Source organism: Cervus canadensis, chromosome 1 (assembly GCF_019320065.1).
Source record: "Cervus canadensis isolate Bull #8, Minnesota chromosome 1, ASM1932006v1, whole genome shotgun sequence".
Lineage (NCBI taxonomy): Eukaryota > Metazoa > Chordata > Mammalia > Artiodactyla > Cervidae > Cervus > Cervus canadensis.
This window is the reverse complement of record NC_057386.1, coordinates 15,800,208-15,808,613: the sequence shown is the minus strand read 5'-3', so window position 1 is coordinate 15,808,613 and position 8,406 is coordinate 15,800,208. Positions and strand designations below refer to the sequence as shown.

The window sequence follows — 8,406 nt, the reverse complement described above, 5'->3', positions numbered from 1 at the left end:
TGAAGGGCTGGAAAAAAAATATTTCACGCAAACGGAGAACAAAAGAAAGCAGGAGTCGCAATACTCATATCAGATAAAATAGACGTTCAAATAAAGGATGTGAAGAGAGACAAAGAAGGACACTACATAATGATCAAAGGATCAATCCAAGAAGAGGATATAACAATTATAAATATATATGCACCCAACATAGAAGCCACCGAATATTACGCAAACACTAACGGTATGAAAAGAGGAAATTAATAGTTAACACATAAATAGTGGGAGACTTTAATACCCCACTCACAACTATGGATAGATCAACTAAACAGAAAAATTAACAAGGGAAACACAAACCTTAAATGACCAGCAATGGACCAGCTAGACCTATGATATTCTATAGGAACATTTTCACCCCAAAACAATCAACTTCACCTTTTCTTCAAGTCGTTACACGGAACCTTCTCCAGAATAGATCACATTCCTGGGCCATAATCTGGTCTTTGGAAAATTTCAAAAAAAAAATGAAATCATTCCAGTCATCTTTTCTGACCACAGGGCAGTAAGATTAGATCTCAATTACAGGAAAAAAATTTTTAAAACTTCAAACATATGGAGGCTAAATAACACGCTTCTGAATAACCAACAAATCATAGAAGAAATCAAAAAAGAAATCAAAATATGTATAGAAATGAATGAAAATGAAAACACAACAACCCAAAACCTATGGGACACTGTAAAAGCAGTGCTAAGGGGAAGGTTCATAGCATTACAGGCTTACATCAAGAAACAAGAAAAAAGCCAAATAAATAACCTAACTCTACACCTAAAGCAATTAGAGAAGAAAGAAATGAAGAACCCCAGGGTTAGCAGAAGGAAAGAAATCTTAAAAATCAGGGCAGAAATAAATGCAAAAGAAACTAAAGAGACCATAACAAAAATCAACAAAGCTAAAAGCTGGTTTTTTGAAAAAATAAACAAAATTGACAAACCATTAGCAAGACTCATTAAGAAACAGAGAAGAACCAAATTAACAAAATTAGAAATGAAAATGGAGAGATCACAACAGACAACACTGAAATACAAAGGATCATCAGAGACTACTACCAGCAGCTCTATGCCAATAAAATGGACAACTTGGATGAAATGGACAAATTCTTAGAAAAGTATAACTTTCCAAAACTGAACCAGGAAGAAACAGAAGATCTTAACAGACCCATCACAAGCAAGGAAATCGAAACTGTAATCAAAAATCTTCCAGCAAACAAAAGCCCAGGACCTGATGGCTTCACAGCTGAATTCTACCAAAAATTTAGAGAAGAGCTAACACCTATCTTACTCAAACTCTTCCAGAAAATTGCAGATGAAGGTAAGCTTCCAAACTCATTCTATGAGGCCACCATCACCCTAATTCCAAAACCAGACAAAGATGCCACAAAAAAGGAAAAGTACAGGCCAATATCACTGATGAACATAGATGCAAAAATCCTTAACAAAATTCTAGCAAACAGAATCCAACAACATATTAAAAAAATCATACACCATGACCAAGTGGGCTTTATCCCAGGAACGCAAGGATTCTTTAATATCCACAAATCAATCAATGTAATACACCACTAACAATGAAAGATTAAAAACCATATGATTACTCAATAGATGCCAGAGAAAGACTGTTTGACAATTGCAACACTCATTGATGATTAAAACTCTCCAAAAAGCAGAGGAATAGAAGGAACATACCTCAACATAATAAAAAGCTATTTATATGACCAAACCCACAGCTAAGCAGTCACCCTCAATGGTGAAAAAATTGAAAGCATTTCCCCTGAAATCAGGAACAAGACAAGGGTGCCCACTCTCACCACTACTGTTCAACATAGTGTTGGAAGTTTTGGCCACAGCAATCAGAGCAGAAAAAGAAGTAAAAGGAATCCAGATAGGAAAAGAAGAAGTGAAACTCTCACTGTTTGCAGATGACATGATCCTCTACATAGAAAACCCTAAAGACTCTACCAGAAAATTACTAGAGCTATTCAAAGAATATAGTAAAGTTGCAGGATATAAAATTAACACACAGAAATCCCTTGCTTTCCTATACACTAACAATGAAAAAACAGAAAGAGAACTTAAGGAAACAATACCATTCACCATTGCAACAAAAAGAATAAAATACTTAGGAGTATATCTACCTAAAGAAACAAAAGACCTATACATAGAAAACTATAAAACACTGATGAAAGAAATCAAAGAGGACACAAACAGATGGAGAAACATACCGTGTTCATGGATTGAAAGAATCAATATTGTCAAAATGGCTATTCTACCCAAAGCAATCTATAGATTCAATGCAATCCCTATCAAGCTACCAAAGGTATTTTTCACAGAACTAGACCAAAGAATTTCACAATTTGTATGGAAATACAAAAAACCTCGAATAGCCAAAGTAATCTTGAGAAAGAAGAATGGAAGTGGAGGAATCAACCTGCCTGACTCAGACTCTACTACAAAGCCACAGTCATCAAGACAGTATGGTACTGGCACAAGACAGAAATATAAGACAATGGAACAGAATAGAAAGCCCAGAGATAATCCACGAACTATGGGACATTCTTATCTTTGACAAAGAGGCAAGGATTATACATGGAAAAAAGACACCTCTTTAACAAGTGGTGCTGGGAAAAACTGGTCAACCACTTGTAAAAGAATGAAACTAGAACACTTTCTAACACCATACACAAAAATAAACTCAAAATGGATTAAAAATCTAAATGTAAGACCAGAAACTATAAAACTCCTAGAGGAGAACATAGGCAAAACACTCTCCGACATAAATCACAGCAAGATCCTCTATGACCCACCTCCCAGAATATTGGAAATAAAAGCAAAAATAAACAAATGGGACCTAATGAAACTTAAAAGTTTTGCACTACAAAGGAAACTATAAGGTGAAAAGACAGCCCTCAGATTGGGAGAAAATAATAGCAAATGAAGAAACAGACAAAGGATTAATCTCAAAAATATACAAGCAACTCCTGCAGCTCAATTCCAGAAAAATAAATGACCCAATCAAAACATGGGCCAAAGAACTAAACAGACATTTCTCCAAAGAAGACATACAGATGGCTAACAAACACATGAAAAGATGCTCAACATCACTTATTATTAGAGAAATGCAACTTCAAAACCACAATGAGGTACCATACACGCCCCAGTCAGGTATGGCTGCCTATCCAAAAGTCTACAAGCAATAAATGCTGGAGAAGGGGTGGAGAAAAGGGAACCCTCTTACACTGTTGGTGGGAATGCAAACTAGTACAGCCACTATGAAGAACAGTGTGGAGATTTCTTAAAAAACTGGAAATAGAACTGCCATATGACCCAGCAATCCCACTTCTGGGCATACACACCGAGGAAACCAGACCTGAAAGAGACACGTGCACCCCTTTGTTCATCGCAGCACTGTTTATAATAGCAGGACATGGAAGCAACCTAGATGCCCATCAGCAGACGAATGGATAAGGAAGCTGTGGTACATATACACCATGGAATATTACTCAGCCATTAAAAAGAATTCATTTGAATCAGTTCTAATGAGATGGATGAAACTGGAGCCCATTATACAGAGTGAAGTAAGCCAGAAAGATAAAGAACATTACAACATACTAACACATATATATGGAATTTAGAAAGATGGTAATGATAACCCTATATGCAAAACAGAAAAAGAGACACAGAAATACAGAACAGACTTTTGAACTCTGTGGGAGAATGTGAGGGTGGGATATTTCAAAAGAACAGCATGTATACTATCTATGGTGAAACAGATCACCAGCCCAGGTGGGATGCATGAGACAAGTGCTCGGGCCTGGTGCACTGGGAAGACCCAGAGGAATCGGGTGGAGAGGGAGGTGGGAGGGGGGGATCGGGATGGGGAATACATGTAAATCTATGGCTGATTCATGTCAATGTATGACAAAACCCACTGGAAAAAAAAATAAAAAAATAAAGAAAGCTGAGTGCCAAAGAATTGATGCTTTTGAACCATGGTGTTGGAGAAGACTCTTGAGAGTCCCATGGACAGCAAGGAGATCCAACCAGTCCATCTCAAAGGAAATCAGTCCTGGATATTCATTGGAAGGACTGAGGCTGAAGCTGAAAATCCAATACTTTGGCCCCCTGATGCGAAGAACTGACTCATTGGAAAAGACCTTGATGTTGGAAAAGACTGAAGGTGGGAGAAGGGGATGACAGAGGATGAGATGGTTGGATGGCATCACCGACTCAATGGACATGAGTTTGAGTAAACTCTGGAGTTGGTGAAGGACGGGGAGGCCTGGCATGCTGCAGTCCATGAGGTCGCAAAGGGTTGGACACAACTAAGCAACTGAACTGAACTGAACAAGTTCTAGTACCAGGTCTAATAATTATTGTCATTTTAAAGTAGTGAAGAGCAACTATTCAATATATTTGCGTCAACTGTCATGTGATATGAAAATGGTAGTGATTTATTATCAACAGTAACAAAGTCACAGGTTCTTCTACTACTACTATGGTTTGTGGACTACATGAATAAGTAAAGAAAATGCTAAATTTAAGTTAGTGATTAATGAAAATAAAGATGCATTTTACAGGGAGTCCTTCAGCTTGAATGGAAAAAAATCTATACATACAGGATCCATGGACCCCAGATTAAGACTCTTGTTATGCAATTTCCCTGCAGTCCAGTGGGTTAGAGTCTATGCTTTCATTGCAGGGGACACAGGTTAGACCTCTGTCAGGGAGCTAAGATCCCACATGCCACAGAGTGCAGCCAAAAAGAACCAAAAAAACAAAATTTAAAAAAAGAACTCCTGGTACAAATCACCCATCCAACATCCTGACCTGCTGTTCCTTGACCTCTGTAACTTCAATCATCTTTTCCTTTGATGACATGAATCTTGTCCTTGCCTAATACTTCATCACCCTGAAAATATTTATTTTATATATCCACTGTCTACCCATTATCCTTCATTTACTATGCAAGCTGTTCTACCATAACACAATGTAGGAATGCCGGAGAAACCTCCCGTTCTGTGAAAGTACATTGAAGTAGCTGAGCTTATGGGGGAAACTGGGAAAGCCCATTCAAAATCTATGCCAATTTGTAAGCAGAGCACTGACAAAAGCAGCAGTTGATACTGTGTGAAGAAGTTTGAAAAACCCAGGTAAATAGCTCAGAGTAGTTGGAAGCCATTCAAAAATACACACATACACACAACCCCAAAAAAGAGTTAAGCTGACATGCAGCTCTGAAATAATGTAGATGGAAGTAGAATTCTGAGCCAGTGAACCTGATTCCTCCTCATATATTATAGGTACTTATTTTTTAATTTTATTAAAATAGAGCTGAGAGGGCCCCTACTATAGCCAGTCCAGGTGTTTTGTTTGTTTTGTTTTGTTTTGTTTTGTTGCTTTTTTTTTGCTTTTCCTGCTGAGGTTTATAATTCTGATTCTCTTACTTAGGAAAAATTACGTATGAACTAATACAACTTCCACATTATTGTGACATTATTCCATTTACCAATTGAATATAAAGAATTGGTGCTACTGAACATGGGGTGTAGCAGAACAGAATGTAGAAATCCAACAGCTACTCTCCATCCTTACGTAGGCCTTCAGTGCCTTAACTCAATCAGTCTTTCATTATTCAACTCCTCCCCATATGTCCTTGTTTGCTTCCTTAAATTAGATTCAATACTTCAACATTATATAACCTTAAAAACTCTCAAAACTCCTAACAAACTTGCTTGGCAAAACCCCGGCCATCGCCTTACTCTATACTTGTTCCTGAAAAGCTTTAACATTGCTGAAGAAAATCACAAAACTGCACTAATAGAACTCACTTGAACACACTGGCCATGAATATCAAGTCAGTCCTTAATGAGGCCAAAGTCCCTGCTACCTTTTCCAACTAAATTCACTTTTCTCACTCTGAGATAATTTCACCCCTTCTCTCTTCAAATTTCCAACACCTCCTCATCTCAGACTTCACAGAGAAAAAAGATTCAGTTAGATAAGAATAACCGCATTTTCTTCCTTGATATCTACGAACCTACCTATATCTATGCCACATACCCTGCTTTCATCTTGTTATAAAGGAATCTCTGCTCCCACTGTGAGCCAACCCTTCCATTTGTGCCTTGAATCTCATTTCCACTTACCTTTTCAAAGACTTAACTCCTGTAATCTTGCTCTTTCTCTCCTGCATCATCAGTTTCTCCCTTTCTACTAGATCTCTGTATTCCATTGATGGGGAACTATGTCTCTTATTCGCCTTGTCCCTGGCCGGCTACTACTAGATCAGTTCCTCTTCACAGCAGAACCTCTCAAAAAGCTGGCATTACTCATTATCTTTACTTCCTAACCCCCCATTCACTCTCCATTGCTCGCTTCCCTGCCAGGGAGCTGAACCATCTCTCAATCATCACTGACCTATCTCTTAACAAGCTTCATGATCAATTTTCTGTTCTTATTTACTTGATATCTCAGCTTTTGACATAGTGACTATCCCCTCTTTATTGAAACATTTTTTATTTCAGACTTTCAAAGCTTCATATCTATCTGATTTTCTTCTTTTTCACTGACAGCTTCTTCTCAGTTTCCTTTTCTGACTCCCTCCCTTCAAGGTCTCTGAATAACAAAGTGCCCCAGGGCTAGACCCTTAGCTGTCTCTTTTTAAATCTATATCCTCTTTTTATGAGATTTCATCCAGTCTCATTGGGCGACATATTGCCTTTGAGCTGATAAAAGCAAATTTATATCTCCAGGGCAACCTCCCTAAGTCAGGAATGGTATATCAAACTAGTTATTTATTTGGTATCTCCACTTGGATGTCCAAAAGGCACCACAGATTTAATGGACTTATTTAATTCCCCTAAAAAGTCTCAAGCCCTCTCCTCCGCCTCCCCACCCCGCCCCCCCGCCCCATTTCAGTAATGTCATTTCATCTATCCTGTTGTCGTTTTTTGGAGGGAAGGGGAGGAAAGACTACATTTCATTTCTTTTTTCCCCCTCTTATTCCACATTCAAATCTAGACTGTACTTGAAGAATAGGTCCCAAATCCATCCATTATCACCATCTTTACTGCCGTAACCATAGCCCTAGCCACCATCATCTCTTTCCTGGGCCACTAAAAGAGACTACTATCTAGTCCTCATTCCTCCAATTTCCCCATCCTGCATACACCAGCTAAAGTGATCCTTTGAAAGCTGAAATCAGATCAAATTACTCCCCTTCTTCTAGGCCTCCAGACATTCATTGCAACCAGAATAAAATCCATGCTTTATCATCATGGCCTACAAGGCCCTGCATAATTTGGCACCTTTCACACTGGCTTTCTCTCTATCTCTCAATCGTGTCAAATTCATTCCCATTTTAGGCCTATCGCACATACCGTTTTTCTGCTTGGAATGTTCTCTCAGTTCTTCACATGACTCTCGTCATCATTCAGTCCTCAACCCAAACAGATACACATCAGAGAGGGCTTTCCTCAGCTCCCTGTCTAAAGCAATCCCACCCACTATTACACTTTAGTTATATTGCCCTGTTTCATCTTTTTTTAAACTTTTTTTCTTTTTAGCTTTTTAAATTTTTTTTGCTTTTTATTTTGTGCTGTTTCATCTTTGATAGCATCTTAACAATACCTCAAAAAAATAGTGCCTTTCTGCTCATTTGTTTACATGCTCATTGTCTGTTTCCCTCTACCAGATTGTACACTCCGTAATAGCAAGAACTCTGCCAGTGTGTTTACTCTTGTATCCCCAAAGCCTAGCCAAGTGCCTCGCACACAGAAGGTACTCCTAAGTACTTGTTGTTGTTTAGTCACCAAGTCATTCCCGACTCTTTTGTGACCCCATGGACTGAACTGTAGCCCTTGAGGTTCCTCTGTCCATAGGATTTCCCAGGCAAGAATACTGGAATGGGTTGCCATTTCCTTCTTCAGATCTTCCCAGTGCAGGGATCAAACCTGCATCTCTTGTATTGGCAGTTAGATTATTTTCCACTGAGCCACCAGGGAAGCAAAGTGTTTGTTGATTAATAACTAATACAAATACTCAGGGTTAGGTTTATTTGTCCTGTCTCCCTACACTTACTTGTAACCAAACACTTCTTTTAAAGTTTTTATTCATTTTATTTTATTTATTGTTGGCTATGCTGGGTCTGCTGCCGTGCGCAGGCTTTCTCTAGTTGCATAAAGTGGGAGCTAGCCTTCCTTGTGGTGCTTGGGCTTCTCATTGCAGTGGTTTATCTTGTTGTGGAGCACAGGCTCTAGGCTCATAGTCTCAGGAGTTGTGTCACATGGGCTTAGTTGTTCCACGGCGAGTGGAATCTCCCCGGACCAGGGGTCGAACCCATATCCCCTGCACTAGCAGGTGGATTCTTAACCA

General features: G+C 38.8%; 1 protein-coding gene across 1 annotated transcript in view; it reads left to right on the top strand.

Annotated features, from left to right (window-relative positions):
- The window catches only part of EFCAB3 (EF-hand calcium binding domain 3), a 150,517-nt gene that overhangs the window by 92,306 nt on the left and 49,805 nt on the right, over positions 1-8,406 (top strand). The window lies entirely within an intron of this gene.